The sequence below is a fragment of the Ascaphus truei genome, chromosome 4 (genome assembly GCF_040206685.1).
Source record: "Ascaphus truei isolate aAscTru1 chromosome 4, aAscTru1.hap1, whole genome shotgun sequence".
Lineage (NCBI taxonomy): Eukaryota > Metazoa > Chordata > Amphibia > Anura > Ascaphidae > Ascaphus > Ascaphus truei.
Window position 1 is genome coordinate 382,446,366 of NC_134486.1, and position 18,809 is coordinate 382,465,174.

General features: G+C 43.7%; 1 protein-coding gene across 2 annotated transcripts in view; it reads left to right on the forward strand.

Annotated features, from left to right (window-relative positions):
* The window catches only part of KLHL29 (kelch like family member 29), an 869,600-nt gene that overhangs the window by 177,861 nt on the left and 672,930 nt on the right, over window positions 1-18,809 (forward strand). For both annotated transcript variants that reach the window (XM_075598451.1, XM_075598452.1), the window contains exon 2: window positions 7,962-8,051. The gene's annotated coding sequence lies outside the window, so the exon portion shown is untranslated. The remainder of the gene's footprint in view (window positions 1-7,961; window positions 8,052-18,809) is intronic.

The following is an 18,809-nucleotide window of genomic DNA, read 5'->3' on the forward strand; positions in this document are numbered from 1 at the left end:
CGGTTAAAATTAATATACTCCATAGATTACTATACTACTTCCAGACTCTCCCGGTCCACATCCCTGGCTCAGAATTAAAGAACATTCAAAAACTAATTTTCCATTTTATATGGCAGGGTAAAAAACCCAAAGTTACCAGAACAGTTCTTTTGGCTTCAAGGGGGAGAGGAGGACTTGGAGTCCCGGACATCACAAGATACTACCAAGCCGCCCAATTGCGACAGGTAGTAGTCTGGAACGCCAACCCAAACCAATACTGCTGGCTAGATATAGAAACGTATTATGCCGGGACGCCCTCACTGCCGGCTTGCCTTTGGTCCCTGAGAAGGGAAGACATGCAGAATAGTAAATTCAAGTTAGGTCCGATGAGACACACATCGGAGACCTGGACGAAATGCAAATTCAAATTCAAACTCACAGTACCTCCTTCTCAACTTACACCAATTCATAAAAATCCAAAATTCCCACCTGGTTGTGAGCCCAGACAATTCGATCAATTTAAAACAAAAAACATTAGAGCGGTTGCCGACCTCCTGAACTTTGGACAGTTCCTGAGTTTCCAAAACATACAAACCAAATATGAAATAGTAGAGCTGAACGTCTTCAAGTACCTACAAATTCGACACTTTATTCAAACATTATCCCCAACGTTGGAATTTCCCCCTCACTGGTTTCGAGCGGCTCTGTAGAGAAACAGGCCATCAGAAAGGTCTCATAACGCAAATTTGTGCAGAACTGGAGAGGGCAGTAGAAGCCCCCACCCACGACTATATGCTGCATTGGGCAGCAGAATTGAATATAGTTATAGACCGAGAGGATTGGGAAAGTATTTGGGAAACAGCCTCAGGAACTTCCATATGTACCACAATCAAAGAAAATATATACAAAATACTGTTTCGCTGGTATCTTACCCCAGTTAGAATAAATCAAGTCTACCCCCTGGCTTCCGATCTATGTTGGAGAGGCTGCGGTCAAAAGGGGGACATGGCCCACATCTGGTGGACATGTCCGGAAATTCAGAAATACTGGGAAATCATACAATATTTAATAGAAGAGGTCACAGACCTCACAATGCCCATTGACCCGCTGATCTACCTGCTGGCCAAACTCTTAGAAACACTGGACCGACCAACAGGCAAATTAGTCTCCTTCATTCTCACACCGGCTAGATGTGCGTTGGCGGCCGCCTGGAAGAAGGTGCCCCCCCCCCCCCCCCTCTAAACAAACAGTAAAAAAAAGGGTAAAAGAGGTGATGGAAATGGAGAGACTGTCAGCCTTTTTGAAAAGGTCCACTGTCTCTTTCTATAAGACATGGGAATCATGGTTGACCCAAATGGCACTCCAACACTAAACCACCTAATAAGAATATAAAAGGAGCCAAGATAGAACAGAGACCCTAGTAATAGAGGCAGAGATGAAAGGAGGCAATGCCCCCCCCCCCTTTCACCTCCCACCCCTCTACCCCTTCTTCTCCCTTTTCTGTTTCTACACTCACGCTGCCCCTGCAGACCCCGGAGGGTCAGGGGAACGTTGAGACTTTTTTCCCCGACGAACACCAACAAAAACGAAAAAACCCTGTATTAGGCCAAAATATTTTATATGTCTGTAATCATGTGAAATGTATAAATGCCTAATAAAAAACTTTGAAACAAAAAAAAAAGATTATTTAAAAGGTCTTCTGCCTGCCTACTTTGTCCTACGAGTCAGGGTAATAATGGGTAGGAGCGTCACTATCCGTAGTTAACCACTGATGTTTGTTAGATTGCGGTACAGATAGTGTTGAGCATAGTACTTCTGGTGATGCACATTACATTGTTCAGTAGGGTGGGTGCTCGCTGTCTGAATATAATAAAACAATGTGCACCTCCGTTATGTGTGCGTAAATTATAGATTCATTTCAACATGACACTCTAGGTTTGGGTCTCTGCATCACGACGGCTCGCTGACATGTATGCATTAAAGCAGGGGTGCGCAAACTGGGGGGCGTGACATTTTCAGTGGGGGGGGGGTCCTTACAGAGGCCCCGCGCTCTTCCCAACAACATTTAAATAAAATGCAAGGTGAGTGCGCAAGGCCTCTGTAACTGCCTCTTACCTGCTCTCTGGCGGCTTCTGGTGGCATGTCGCCATGACAACTCGGAGTTAAATGACAACGCAGTGATAAATGACATAAATGACAAATGGCAATGCGACATCACATGATGTCGTGACGTCTAATGGCGCCGCCGATGCCGGAGAGAAGGTGAGGGGGGAGGGGGGAAGAGAGAGCAGGCAGGGGGGCGCAAACAAAAAAAGATTGCGCCCCCCTGCATTAAAGGACATTACTGGGCCAGTTGAGTTGAGTAGCTGAAATTTTGAGATGAGCCAATAATATTTATAGGTATCCATGTTTAAATATATTCTACTGTAACTGGCTGACCAACTGTATCGCTAATCAGTATTTTTCATACTGCAGTAGATAAATTATAGTTCTAATACGTAATACGTAAAGTGCTACCTTAGCAAAATTTGAATTATTTTTTTTTGCAGGGTTGCTGAGCGCTACTAAAGTATATTCTGTAACTCTGATTCCTTGTAGGCTGTGATAGCTGTTAGCGGGCCGACAGAGATTAAATTATAGTGTGCAGAGCTTTCCAAACCTCAAAGGCTTCTTCTTCTTCAAGTGCATTGCATTACCTATTTGTAACTGCAGTTTTAGGCTGTGTCCATAGGACTGCAGCCGTGCGGAGGCGCGCGGAGGCTGAGGTAAAGCGGGTGCTTTCTCTGGTCTTGGTCCGCGCGCCCTCCGGGGGCGTGTCGGGGGGGGGGGGGCTGTGATGTCACGGAGCTGGTTCGCCCTCATTGGGCGAACCGCTCACGTGACCGGCCCTGCGCTCCCGTGAGCGCCAAATCTAATAATTTGGTAAGACACACGCTTCCGCACGCTTGTGGAAGCGTGCGTGAGCCCCTGCTAAAGCCGCTCTCATTGCCTAAGTGCTGACCCTGGACGCAGCCTTAATCTCTTTAATCTGCGCAGATGTAATCTCTTTGAAGGAGAGCTCTCCAGTTTGTTCTTCATACCGATACCTAGAGATGTAGCAAACCTTTGGCCTAAGCTTCCGAACCAGGTGGAAATGGCAGGTTTCTCACTTCGCGAAAAAATTTAACTTTTTAAAAAGTTAATGAGTACATCAGTATTAGGTGATATTTTTTTTAGTTTGTGCTAATAATGGATGTTATTAGACCAGCTTTCAAGAGTTCTCTCTCCCTCAGCGATACTGATTTACAGAGATTCCATTAGTGAAATACAGAGATGTGACTCTTCGCCCCCTCTGACTCCTGTGACTCTCTGCCCCCTCTGACTCCTGTGACTCCCCTGCCCCCTCTGACTCCTGTGACTCTCTGCCCCCTCTGACTCCTGTAACTCTCTGCCCCCTCTGACTCCTGTGACTCTCTGTCCCCTCTGACTCCTGTAACTCTCTGCCCCCTCTGACTTCCCTGCCCCCTCTGACTCCTGTAACTCTCTGCCCCCCCTGACTTCCCTGCCCCCTCTGACTCCTGTGACTCTTTGCCCCCTCTGACTCCTGTTACTCTTTGTCCCCTCTGACTCCTGTAACTCTCTGCCCCCTCTGACTTCCCTGCCCCCTCTGACTCCTGTAACTCTCTGCCCCCTCTGACTCCTGTAACTCTCTGCCCCCCCCTGACTTCCCTGCCCCCTCTGACTCCTGTGACTCTTTGCCCCCTCTGACTCCTGTGACTCTTTGCCCCCTCTGACTCCTGTAACACTCTGCCCCCTCTGACTTCCCTGCCCCCTCTGACTCTGTCTGCCTGTCTTTCTCCTGTGACAGTCTTTCTCACCCTCTTGTTTTTTCTGTGACCCTGTCCTGTTGTAAGGGTAACTCAGCGCTGTGGTTAGCGGCGCCCCGAGAGAAAAAAGGTTAAAAACCACTGAAGTAGACAGTTGTAGCACCGTTTTCTTTCTATCAAGATAATACAGTATTAGCAGCATAAAAGAGTTCATCATCTCTTATTTGTTGAAAATGAGGTGATGAAAAAACAGTTCTCCTTCAGAGGACATCTAATCTGCACACTTACGCCAATACCGAGGAAGCAATAGCTTTAGGGAGGATTACATTTGTTGCATAATCGTCTGCTTTAATTTGCTAGCTGGATCTATTAGAGTAATCATTTACACAAACAAAGGTAATTCAGTGTTATAGTTTGCAGTGAGATAATTACCACTGTATGTAATATCCCATGTGTGTTCAAGTCCAGTCCTCATCCCCCCCCTCCCCCCTCCCCAACAGGTCAGGTTTTCAGGATATCCCAGCTTCAGCACAGGTAGCTCAATCAATCCCTGCACCAGCACAGATGGCTCAATCAGTGGCTCCAGACCTGTTAAGGGGGGGCGCGTGAGGACTGGAGTTTTGCACCCCTGTAATATCACATACTGTAGTAAAAACACTTGCAGTGCGTCCACGTCTCTGGTTCCTAAACCCCCCGCCGGTCCTTACAATATGTTATAAGTGCTTCTCAACCCAGATACCAGATCGCCTCGAAAGGTTCTGTTGAATAAGCAAACAAATATGATGTGACTTTTAGGTATTATTTTTGGAAAATGTTTGTATCACCTTTAACAAAAAAAAGAATTTCCATTTTTCATGATTTCAGTTTGATCAGACATCTTATAATAGTAATAATAATAATGCTGTGTTGGTAAATGCAGTTATAAATGTAATCTTTCATAGCTATTAAGTGGTTTAAATTCCAATACCAGACAGTTTCTCACTTAAATGAAATGATCTTTGGATAAACAGATGGATTGCCTCAGCAGAGAAAAGGTCAACAGGCACTGTACTGTGTATTGTATGAATGTGGATAGCAAGATTCTGGCCATAGACACGCAAAGCTAAGCACGGAAGCTGGAGTCACAAAGCTCTGTTAAAGCTGCAGGCCAAGCAATATCCTACGTGTGTGTGTGGTTTTTTTTTTAAATAAATCAGTTCTGTACTATGAGAAAATACTTGTAGCATTTAAAAAAAAAAACTCTTAAATTTTTAATGTATTATAATGCAACCAGCATTTTTTGTTTTTATAGCAACCATTTACCAAGTCACATCCCCTTCCTCTTCTGGCACACTCCTTTTTGAGCCCTGCCCTCTCTCTAGCAGTGCACCAAATGTATCTAGTGACTGCCTGGTCACATGATCTTCCTCGTAAAACTTTGCATCTTCGGTCCTCTTCTGCTGCACTGACAGCCATTTAGTGAACCCCCGAACCGAATCTTCGCCGATCGATCACAGGACAACGGATCAATCGGCAACATAGCTGATTACTTATCATTGTGTGGGTTATATTGGTGCACATATTAAAGGGATTTTTTTTCTTTTAAATGGTAGCTTGGACTGCTGCTTTAACGCAGGGGGGCTTAACTATATTCCTCAAGTCCCCACCGCCCCCTGCCCCCCCCAACAACAGGTCAGGTTTTCAGGATATTCCAGCTTCAGCCACCTGTGCTGAAGCTGGGACTGATTGAGTCACCTGTGCTGAAGCGGAGATATCCTGAAAACCTGACCTGCTGGGTGGGGCCTTGAGGACTAGAGTTGAGCAGCCTGGCTTAACGTGGCACCGACCAATTTAATATAACATTGCGTTAAGACTATTGCCGTTTCTTCAATGGACTATAACATTACTTTAAGCCATGTTTTCTCCTGTAAACAACAATTAACCGGTCGTTAGGGTCATTAGCATGCAAATAAGACATTATCATAACATTGTATATCCACAAAAGTCCATTAAGGTTAATGCGGGGATATAATGATATTGGATTATACCTACACTTGGCGTTGCTTTCATCCAGACACTGAATGCGTGTAACATTACCGTTGCGCATGATTTAAAGTAGCATTTCTGCCTGGGATGGGGGTGGGGGTTTCATTTTATTTGCTGTAGGTGGGAAGCAGGTTGGCTGCGGAGCTAAACCGCATGAATTTTATCTCCAGGGACCTCCTGATTCCCGAGATACTTACCCCTCAAGCCCTGACTGCGCACGCAATATGGCGGTTTACATTTTCCGTGTCAAGAAAGCCAATAGGAAGCCGTGACGTCTTCTCTCCCTATTGGCCTGCATGACCCGGGACCTTTAATCTTGCATTGGATACCTGCAGCCCCTTTGATGTATTTATCTCGGGGATCATGGGGTCCCTTGAGCGGTATCACGGTTTAGCTCCAGAATCCCTCTCTTCCCACCTAGTGGGGGTAATATATATTTTTTAAGTATCACTTAGCAATTAAGTTTCCCTTTTACTGCAATACACACACACACACACACACACAAACACACAACTAAGGTTGTGAACAGCTTTTATACTGTACGTATGTGATTGTGCTATATCATAACCTGCATGCAAGATACAAAGTTATACAATATATGCAACACTATAACTATGATAGTGTGACACTCGGAGATACTGAAAGTGACCTATGTGATATTTGGAATTTGCTTCTCTGTCATTTACTTATGGAGCTCATTCTTTTGTGCTGCAAGCAGGGACAAGGCAGTAGGAAAGATGAAACAGTAGTTCGGGGCTATGGTTTGGTGTGGATATGGGGCAGTGGAAGGAGGCCAGGATAGACGAGAAGAATGCGTTCTTAGGGCTAGATCCAATAATTTCCATTAAATCAGGGCTCATAACATGGCATTACTTAAAACAGGGCCGGATTTTCTTTTCCATGAGTTTATTAAAGGGTAACATCAAAACTAATTGTGTGCAGCATGGCCGGGCTGGATGGTGGGACCATCGGTTCCTGTGCACCGAGCCCCGCGGTTACAGAGACCCCTCGTTATCCGGGCACAACAATTAAACTGATTGCCGATGGAGAGCGCGGGGCCTCTGTAACTGTCTCTTACCTTCTCCGGTGGCATCTCCTCCGGCAGGGTCCCGTCATCATGGCTCTACGACGTTAAATGGCGTTGCATTGCTATAACAATAGGACGTTGTGACGCCTGTCATGTTACTATGACAATGAGATGTCCTGCAGCACCATGTTCCATAACAACGTGACATTGCGGTGCCATGCGGCAATGCAACGCTATTTGACATTGCTGAGGCATGATAACGGGATGCTGAGGAGATGCCGCCGGAGAAGGTAAGAACCAAGGCCCTGCACATCTCCCTGCCCCGAGCCACGCAAACATCCTATCCGTCCCAGGTGTGCAGAAACAACAGCCATTCTATATCTCATTAGCAAAGACTTAACGTCATAGTATGGCAGCATCACCACATCTTCTGATAATGTGATATTTAGTATATCTTATTGTTGCTCCAATCCTGGTCCTGCAAATAGGCCTTTAACTGAAGTTGAGGAAAAGAGGCAAATAACACGGGGAAATAACACTATTTTAATCCCATTTAAAGCCCCATTTCATGGTCTGGATGTGAGTAATTCTACAAGTTTGTATTCCTGTGTTGATTTTATCCAACCATCTCATGATATAAAGCAATTAGTATATCATCAGTGCTGTATACTACATATATGACCCTTTTACTAGTCAAAACGTTAAAATTGCATCATTTTAGGATCTTTGCTGCCAAATGGGGTCTTTGAACAGCTCATCTGGTGGTAAGGGGGTTAGATAGGGAAATAAGAGAATGTCTGTGCTAAAGAAACAGTGGTAATAATAGTCGGAATATCAAATTGTTCTGGCTGATTTGTCCAAAGACACAGCTGGGTCCCTAGGTGGTCAATCCATGTTGATAGGTGCGCTGAATTATTGCTTTAAAACTCTCAGCTTTGTGTGTCGCGTGTCTTTGAGAATCTTTTAAAAATTGACTTTTAAATGTAATCTTTTGGTTCTAATGCATCCGCGTGCACTTTTACACAACCTGGTGCAATATCAGTTTTGCTTTCACTGCCAATTGTAAAATCTTCTTTTTTTTCCTTTTTTTTTGATTATTATTATTATTTCTATTTCTACCCCAGGCTCAACACAAGCAGTATAGCAACTCATCAAGGAAATGTAACAGCTGTGTGACGTGCTGCGCTGAAGTGCAAACGCCAAGCGTCTGCTCGGTGAGAACTTACTGATTTTCTTATGATTTATAATGTCCCAGTGATCCATTTAAAACCGGACGACAACCTTTATCTGATAATCTGTGACCCTACTTAGAGGCTGTTCAATCCATTGTGAAATAACGTCTCCGACTAAAGAGAAAACGACCGGCAGTAGTGAAAAGGTTGAGCCAACTGGTCAAAGCAGCAAAACATGTGAAATCTTATATGGTTTTTTTTTTTTTTTTAAAAATCAGTTCTGTAGTGTTGAATAATAGTAACTTTTTTTTTTTTTTTTAATTCAACTCTTAATGCGACTTTGAATGCGTTTTGACGCATTCTTTGATTTCCATAGCAGGCTTTTAACCCACTTCCCAAGCAGTGCAAGATCTTTGCAACGCTTTCCTGTTTGGGATAATTTGTTGCCAATGTTTCCAGCAGTTTGAGCTGCAAACTGTAACAATAGATACTGTTATTTTAGTAATATACTGTAAGAATACATAGCTGCTGAGCTACACTGACTGAAGCAGCCGTTATGTTAGGCACACAGTCAGGATTGTGACAGATTTATAACAGGAGCACCAAACGATCACCAGCTAAGGTAAGAATGGAGAACTCTAGATTGTCACATGATTTACATATTAAATGAATTAAAAAGAAAAAAAAAGTGGGAAAGTAGTATTGCTGCTTTAATATCAGTAACAGTACGGCTAATTGACAGCAGAATTCCCAGGATGCCAGAAGGGAAATGTTTGAGACATGTATTTAATTACATAGGCCTGCTAATTATTAGTTTGTCAATTATTTGTTTCCATTGTACACAAGGCATGCAGGAAATCAAGAAGCCTTTCTGGTAGGCTGGTATGGAGCTAAAGAACTATTGCTGTCCATTGCTTGTGATCTGCCAATATGTTGGAAGATCAGATTTTGTACAGTATGCATGTTGAGAAGGGTCGTGGGTGATGTAGTAAACAAGGGAATTGTATTATTTGTGTCCAGGCAACAAACGTAACCAGTTGCTTTTATTTTTCCATTTTAATCACAAATGTCACTATGAAATCCCACACACAGTATAGTTGATGCATCTTTTGCAGAAGTATGTGTGGCAAACGATGTTTTCGGGGTCTTGAGAAAAATAGCGGCACTGTGAATGTTCACATATCTAGTCATATATCTATTCCTGTAGCAATGTTGATCCAGACCTGTCAGTTCTCCCTGGTTTTCTGTGAGTTTCACTGATTTGGTGCCAGCCTCACTGATATTTACTGTCAAAGACTTCTTCAGATACTGTAGAACAAGGTACTTTTTCATTAAAATGTCGTTTTATGGTCAGCAACTCCCAAATAGCGCTGCTTTGGGCTCTTGGAGGTTTACATCCCTATTACTCCAGCATTGATATTGCCTCTCATAAGACCATTACGTCTTATTGCTTTTAGATGTAGGCTGTGTATATGTGAAAAACTACTACACCCAGTGTATATTACGCAAAACACACATTAACAATCCTCGGACAAGTGTTACATGGGTGAGTGCTTTCAATTTATTGCAGCTGTAATATTCCTCGCTAAAGGAAGACTAGTTCTGTATGGCTGACTCTCTGTTCCATCGGGGGCAGATGTCACAGCAGAAAATTGCTTTGTGCTCTGAAGATGATTACAGGTGTCGCTTTCCCTGCCTAACCTATCACTCATAAAAAAGGGACAGAGAGAGGAGCACCGAGGGCAATGATATGCGTGTCACTGGCGGGTGAAGAGTGTGCTATGATATGATAGAACAGGAGCAGAAGGAGTGATGTCCCACCGCAAGCAATGTTTGTCTGCATTATTACCTCCTGTTTTGCTCTGTCAATATGTATATGTTAAGTATGTTCGAAATATCACTGTCTGCTGCAGTTTGGATCAGCAACTCGTCTGCATAAGAGGACAGTTCAGGTCCCTGAAAGTTGGGGCTGGAAGCAGCCTTGCATGTTTGCTGTGATGAGACTGAATTAGCCTAGAAAGCGATTCAATACAGCGTATTGTTCTTTAAAAGGTGCCCCTCGCTGTAATGGTTGTAATGAGTCTGCTTGAACCGTGGTTGTTATTTTTATATTCACACCATCATAAAAGGGGGTTAGAAGAAATATGATGCAGACTGTTTGATACCTGAGCTAGATATTCTTGTAGCACATTACAGAGAAAAATGCTCCTTTCATTTCATAGGAAGAGACAATGTATTTATTTATCTGGGGCGTAGTGTCTATTTTGAAGATGGTTGAAAATAAACCAAACTACCCCTAGTACCCTGGCAGCCAGCTTTCCTGCTCCCGTTCATGCTTTCCGCCCTTCGTTGGTCTTCCCCGTCGTTACCCTATATGTTTTCGGTAAGTCTGGGATGGGTCTCCTCCCTAAGTTCCTACACGCGCTCTAGTACAGCGTTTTCTTGGTATTCAAATAGTGCTGCATTTTAGATTTTCTTACTCATTCTAATTACAAGGATACAAATGATTCTTCCCTGCCATGTACGACCTGTACATGGAGATTATAATGCACGAAACTGTGCAGTGTGAATGGCAAGGGCACATATCTCTGTATAGAATGTTTTTAGGCCCCCGGGATAGTTCTTTTTATCAACAGCGATATAGAACATTTGCAAGTACCTTCAACTGCTCAGCGCTGCAGGGTCATGCAGTTTTACAGTGATACTTGTGCGGCTAATAACCACTTAAATATAAAGTTTTCCGTGTTATTTGTTTAAAAAAAACAAAAAAACCAGCAACTCTGTGTAATTACGTCTGAAGAATTGCTTTTCCAAAGTATGAGCAAAGTAACATCTTACGGCATCGGAGTCCAAAAGTTTTGTCCTCTAAATACCCAGGTCTGCAGTCATTATCAGCCTCCTCTCTTGCATCTCTCAGATAAAAAGCTGTCATCTCATTGCTGGCATAGAAGCCAAGCAGAGCACAGCGTTCTGGGAGCTGTGCTGAGCTCCAGCTGTGTGAAGTTTAATGTAAAGCTGTGCACATCGCCTCCGGCCATGTAAAAGCTTGGAGCGCACGCAATGAATATGAAGTACAATCTGCAAACTCAGCTCAAGTTAAATATGTTCAGTGACAGTGAAGAAAATATTATCAATCCTTGCACAGAGCTCTGCAATGCATTTCACGCCGCTCCGATTGGTTTTGAAGCAACAGCGGCACCTTTTCTGCTCTAATTCAGCAGCATTTGCAGAACAGTCATTTTTTTTTTTAGATGTTTTTCTCTCCTCGGTATTGAAAGCAATGGTACCACCGAGTCCCTGTCTAGTAACACAGAACACACTATAGAAGATCAAAGTAAAGGGTGCAAAATTCATTACAAATGCAGTGCTGGCAGCTACAAACATTGCATTGTCATAAGGCAGCACCAGTAGTTCCAGCGAAGGACAAGTATGAGGATAGTAATATTGCATTATTTCAAAGCCAATTGACTTGCCGCTTTCAAATAAATAGTTATCACTTTGCAAAAACTATGGTGGGTATTTATTAAACTGGGATGCTGTCGATTGGGGCACTGTTGTGCGAGGACGCCCATTGACTTAAAGGTGAGTTTTCATGCCCGATTGGCACATTGCAGTGTAATGAATAAGCCGCTATACTGCAGTCCCGGTTTGAAGAGTAGCGTTCGTTGTCCATGGGTTGCTTAACATTACCAGAGCACCGCTGTAAATGCAAATATTATAGCTGGCTTTCTATTCATCAAAAGCTTGACATACTCGTGAGTATTTTCTATGTTGTGCCGACTACGCTAAAATTGTTACACCAGCTAATTACTAACCCACACAAAATGAATATAAAGCCAGTGCTGACATTTTGTTTGTATTCCGTAAGGCGATAGCCTTTCATAACGTGGAATACCGCTGTGCTACAGCAAATGCTCTTGACACATAGTGTAGAGTATTGTAGTTGTGGCAAACTCCAGTCCTCAAGGGCCACCACCAGGTAAAGTTTTAAGGATAGCCTGGCTTCAGCACTGAGCCACTGATTAAGCCACCTGTGCTTAAAGCTGCAGTTCAGGCAATATCCTGCATGTGTGTTTTTTTTAAATAAATCAGTTCTGTAGTAAGAAAAAATAACTTTTAGCATTTCCTGTTTTAAAAAAAACAACTTTGAAAGACCAATTTTCTTGTATTCTATTTTAACAAGCATGCTTGTTCCTATAGCAACGATTTACATTCCCCATATTTAAAGATGTCGCCAAACTTTGCCGATCAATAGACGGAGAACGAATTGACCGGCAGCTATGCAGTTCTTTAGGTAATTAGAGATTGCCCACATGAAACTATTGAAGTAAAAAAAAAAATGTAAAAAAAAAAAAAAAAGACTGAACTGCAGCTTTAAGCGGGGATATCCTTAAAACCTGACCTGCTGGTGGCCCTTTGTGGACTGGAATTGGTCAACCCTGTTATAACAGCTCTCCGTTAACGTAGCTTTGTGATTCCGTCCTTAAGTCGGCAGAAGATTCCTTCTAATTCTCCACATACTGTAACTGTATTTTGCCAAGGTAATAACATTCTCATACAGATTGGTCCTACACCACCTCTGCTGTCATATACACAGCCCCACAACCTATCCAATCTAATAATCAGAAACAAACTCCCACCTGGAGACCGAGGCAAAAAAAAAAAACACACAGTACATAACCGTGCAACTGTCCAGGATTCAAAACATACATAATATGCCCCAAATGCATACACGAGTGAAATCAAACAAACATTGTGTAAAAGGATGAATGCACACAGATTCACCAACACTAACAGACACAAACAGACACAAACAGGAAGACAAACCAATAATAGAATATTTGTCAAAACCAGGTCATTTCATCTTGGATTTTCTGCATATCCTGAAGGGATCATTTAGAAACGTTCTTGAAAGAAAAACTTGAAAACGGATATATATACAGTATATATCTCTATATATAGTCAAATAGAACAGTTGGCACTCCTTAGGTGCTGATAGGCTATAGGTGCTTGCCCCATATGGATAATATAGACATACGTTACCGTTCCAAGGTCTGGTAAAGCAAGAGACAGCACTCAATTGTAGAAAACTTCACAGTGAAGTTTTCTACAATTGAGTGCTGTCTCTTGCTTTACCAGACCTTGGAACGGTAACGTATGTCTATCTCTATATATATATATATCTATATATATCTATATATATATAGATATATATACATACATACACACACACAACCATGTTTAAAAAAAAAAGGAAAATTACATGGCTTTACAGCAAGCATGTCAAACTCAAAGGCTAACACGGGCCAAATAAACAAGGTTTAAGTTTATGTGGGCCGCAAAAAAAACAAAAACTTCAACTTTCATAGAAACTTAGGTTTATTTCGAAAAGTACAGTATAAAAAAAGAACGATAAAATTAATGTTTTTTTCCTGACACTTGGCATCTCCGATTCTCTCTCTCCCTCTTTCTGACTGACTCCCTCCCTCTCTCTGACTGACTGCCTCTCTTTCTCTGACTGACTCTCACTCTCTTCTCTGACTGACTCTCACTCTCTGACTGACTCTGTCTCTGACTGACTCTCACTCTCTGACTGACTCTCACTCTCTGACCGACTCTCACTCTCTGACCAACTCTCACTCTCTCTCTCTGACTGACTCTCTCTCACTCTCTTTGACTGACTCTCTCTCACTCTCTCTGACTGACTCTCTCTCACTCTCTCTGACTGACTCTCACTCTCTCTGACTGACTCTCTCTCTGACTGACTCTCTCTGACTGACTCTCTCTCTTTGACTGACTCTCTCTCTATGACTGACGCTCTCTCTCTATGACTGACTCTCTCTCTCTCTATGACTGACTCTCTCTCTCTATGACTGACTCTCTCTCTCTATGACTGACTCTCTCTCTCTCTGACTGACTCTCTCTCTCTCTGACTAACTGACTGACTCTCTTTCTGACTGACTCTCTCTCTGACTGACTCTCTCTCTGACTGACTCTCTCTGACTGACTCTCTCTCTGACTGACTCTCTCTCTGACTGACTCTCTTCTCTGACTGACTCTCCATCTCTCTGACTCTCACTCTCTCTGACTACTCTCACTCTCTCTGACTGACTCTCTCTCTCTGACTGACTCTCTCCGACTGACTCTCTCTCTGACTGGCTCTCTCTGGCTGACTCTCTCTCTGACTAACTCTCTCTCTGACTGACTCTCTCTCTGACTGACTCTCTCTCTAACTGACTCTCTCTCTCTCTCTCTCTCTCTCTCTCTCTCTCTCTCTCTCTCTCTCTCTCTGACTGACTCTCTCTCTCTCTGACTCTCTCTCTCTCTCTCTGACTCTCTCTCTCTGGCTCTCTCTCTCTCTCTCTGACCCTCTCTCTCTCTCTGACTCTTTCTCTCTCTCTGACTCTCTCTCTGACTCTCTCTGACTGACTCTCCATCTCTCTGACTCTCTCTGACTGACTCTCCATCTCTCTGACTGTCTCTCTCTCTCTCTCTGACTGACTCTCTCTCTCTCTGACTGACTCGCTCTCTCTTTGACTGGCTCTCTCTCTCTCTGACTGACTGTCTCTCTCTCTCTCTCTCTCTGACTGACTCTCTCTCTCTTTGACTGACTCTCTCTCTCTGACTGACTCTCTCTCTCTGACTGACTCTCTCTCTGACTGACCCTCTCTCTCTCTCTCTCTCTCTCTCTGACTGACTCTCTCTCTCTCTCTCTCTCTCTCTGACTGACTCTCTGACTCCCTCTCTCTCTCTCTGACTCTCTCTCTCTCTCTCTCTGACTCTCTCTCTCTGACTCTCTCTTTCTCTGACTCTCTCTCTCTGACTCTCTCTCTCTCTCTGACTCTCTCTCTGACTCTCTCTGACTGACTCTCTCTCTGACTCTCTCTGACTCTCTCTCTCTCTGACTGACTCTCTCTCTCTCTCTCTGACTGACTCTCTCTCTCTCTGACTGACTCTCTCTCTCTGACTCTCTCTCTCTGACTCTCTCTCTCTGACTGACTCTCTCTCTCTGACTCTCTCTCTCTGACAGACTCTTTCTCGCTCTCTCTGACAGACTCTCTCTCTCTCTCTGACAGACTCTCTCTCTCTCTGACAGACTCACTCTCTCTCTGACAGACTCACTCTCTCTCTGACTCTCTCTCTGACTCTCTCTCTGACTCTCTCTCTCTGACTCTCTCTCTCTCTCTGACTCTCTCTCTCTGACTCTCTGATTCTCTCTCTGACTCTCTCTCTCTCTGACTGACTCTCTCTCTCTCTCTGACTGACTCTCTCTCTGACTGACTCTCTCTCTCTGACTGACTCTCTCTCTCTGACTGACTCTCTTGCTCTCTCTGACTGACTCGCTCTCTCTGACTGACTCTCTCTCTGGCTGACTCTCTCTCCCTCTCTCTCTGACTCTCTCTCTCTGACTCTCTCCCTCTCTCTGACTCTCTCCCTCTCTTTGAGAGAGGGAGAGAGTCAGAGAGAGTCAGTGAGTTAGACTCTCTCCCTCTGACTCTCTCCCTCTGACTCTCTCCCTCTGACGCTCTCCCTCTGACTCTCTCCCTCTGACGCTCTCCCTCTGACGCTCTCCCTCTGACGCTCTCCCTCTGACTTGACTCTCTCCCTCTGATGCTCTCCCTCTGACTCTCTCCCTCTGACTCATTGACTCTGTCCCTATCTCAGACACACTCTCCCTCTCCCAGACACACTCTCCCTCTCCCAGACACACTCTCTCTCTCACACAGACACACACACAGACACACACACAGACACACACACAGACACACACTCACATACACAGACACTCAGACACTCACATACTCAGACACACAGACACACACACACAGGCACACACAGACAGGCACACACAGACAGGCACACACAGACACACACAGACACACACAGACATGGGGGAAATCGGAACGGAATCGGAGCAGGGGGGGATCGATGCAGGGCGGGATCGGAGCAGGGGGGGATCGGAGCGGAATAGGAACGGGGGGGGTCAGAACGGAATCGGAGTGGGGGGGAGTGGAATCGGAGCAGGAGGGCAAGGGAGAAGCAAACAGGCATGGAGCAGTGCTCACCTGACTTGCTGCATGCAGCAGGAAGAGGCGGGCTTGGCTTTGCAAGCTCAGATAGAGCTTGCTGCGGCCAAAAAAAATAAAATTCTGGCAGCGTGCCAACACGCGCCAGCCAATCAGGAGAGGGGGGAGGTTTCCCCCCCCCCTTTGCAGAGAGCGCGCATTGCCTGGCAGTGCTGGCACATCGCGAGCTGGGCCGCAAAAATACTCGTTGTGGGCCGCATGCGGCCCGTGGGCCGCGAGTTTGACATGCTTGCTTTACAGGGTGCACGCAGAAGGGCTGGGATCACTATTCCAGTCCGAAATCACATATGTAGAAAAATAATCCACATGCTCACACTTCTCACAGCAGTATGCTCCTTGGAACAGTTGCTCCAAGTGCACATACATGTGGCAAGATATGCATTGAGTGGCATTCTCAATACTGCTCATTATTGCAACTATGAAGTTTATAACAATAAACTGTACTTCGATATACTACTATACCTTGTTTAACCACTTCCGTGTTCTAACTGCACACTTAATACAACCAGCACTTGAAATCAACCAGTCACGAAGATCAGAACACACAAGCTACGTATATTATGTATAGTCATCATGTCTTTGGGGCCCTTGACTTTACAAAACATTTTTTTTACTAACAGATGCTTCAGAAGTGGGTCTGGGAGCGGTTCTCTCAGTTTGTAGGGAAGGAAGAACATCCAGTATCATATCTGAGCCGTAAGTTACTGCCAAGAGAGCAAAGATATGCTACGTTAGAGCGAGAATGTTTGGCAGTTAAATGGGCAGCTGAGACCTTAAAATACTTAATATTTGGCAGAACCTTCACATTGATAACAGATTATGCTCCATTGCGGTGGATACATAGGCAAAAGGACAAAAATTCAAGTGTCACTCGTTGGTTCCATTTCTTGAAACCTTTTAGGTTTACTGTCAGGCATGGAGCTAGTACACTTGCATGGTAATGCAGATGCCTTATTGAAAGTGCACATCCTCTCAGCAAGGGCCGCTCCACGGGTAAATGTTATGCTGGGGAGAGGGATATGTGACGCAGTCAGAGACACCTTCTATGTCAACAGAAGACTAGAACTTGACTTGTTCCCAGCACGATAAGTTTAACCTCTACTGACAGCAGCTTCCACATTTACCTGTCTCAGACAGGTCTACAAACCTGCCTTTCACTATTGCCTCTTAGCATACAGTGCTTCCATTGCTGCAAGGGATTCTGGGAAATTACATGCAAATGAGAAGTAAATGTTCTCAATACTGGTATTTTTATTTGCTGTATGGCGCAGGGTTTTTGTCCCTTTTTAAACCACCATAATTTAGTTAATATAGACATACAGTACACCTGCACACACCCCCCCCCCCCCCCACTTAAAATAAGGTAAATTGCTTGGGTTTAAACTACAAAGTTAATTAGGATACCAGTTAGTAAGAACAGTCACTCCAAGTCTTTGCAAATAAAACATAAAAAAGGTTATTAAGAAAAGATCTGAAGACTAACAGGAGTGCAATTCACAGTGGTTCGGTTCATTTTGTACACACTTAAAATAAACACTTGTGGGTACACTGTCCCTTTAAGGACAAGTAACAAAATAAAACCTACTTCACTGGGAAACAAATGAAACAAAATAACTTCACCAACTACCATCACTGGTAAACATAAAAAGAACGGAGCAGATGTTTAATGGGTAGACCTTACTCTCACTCATAGAAACAGCAATCAGCAGAGTCCTTTCCATGGTGGATTTGCTGTGCTGTGGCTTCTCGTGTATATTAAACCTTTACTATTTACACTATGGAGCCTGCGCTGTCCCTTTTTGTTTTATAGAAATTTCGAGGAAGGTGGTTGTGGATAGCTGTTCGAGTGTTCGAGTGTTTTATTTTTACGTAATGTTTTTTATTTATTATTTTAAATTTTTTCAATTGGCTTTCCTTCCTCGCGTTTTTTTCCTTGTGTTCCCCATTTCCTTTCCCAGATCCTCATTCTTTGTTATATATGTTGTTTGTGTGTTTGTTTTGTTATTATTGCAATATATTATGGACTATTAGCCACATATCTCTCTCATATGAAGTTAAGTACATACCTTTATCCTTCATTAAATTTTGTAGCTGTGATTTTATATGTTCTTGATAGCAAATAAAAAGATCTCTGGTGAGCACATTCACATGTCTCAGACAGATCTGCACCCCTGCCTTTCACCATTATCACCTAGCATACAGTGCTTCCACTGCAGCATGGGATTCTGGGAAATTACATGCAAATAAGCACACTGTGACACCTTTTGCCTGAAATCCATTTTTACATGGAACCCTTATAAACTACTGCTCGCTGTTAACACGGCTTTTAAGCACAGCATGGGAAATATATATAGATATAGGACTTCCCTCACATAATTGAGCCAGATGAGAAAATAAAATACCATGCGTGTAAATTCCATAAGAAAGTGTATCAAAGTCCACGAAATAACAACAACATTTCAGTCCTCACAGGGACCTTCATCAGGGTGAATGTACATGAAAAGAGATGTTGAGAATATAAAGAAAAAATAACACAGAAGTGAAATGAATCCGTGCTTTGTGGGGTCACTCCCCAGAGTGTGTTTGTGTAATCTAGCAACAGGAGTAATCAGACGCGTAATAGAATCCGCCCCTATAGTACACTGGCATTTAGGCACTAATAAAATCAAACACTGTAGATGCATATGTAGCAAATAATCTACACAGAAGACAA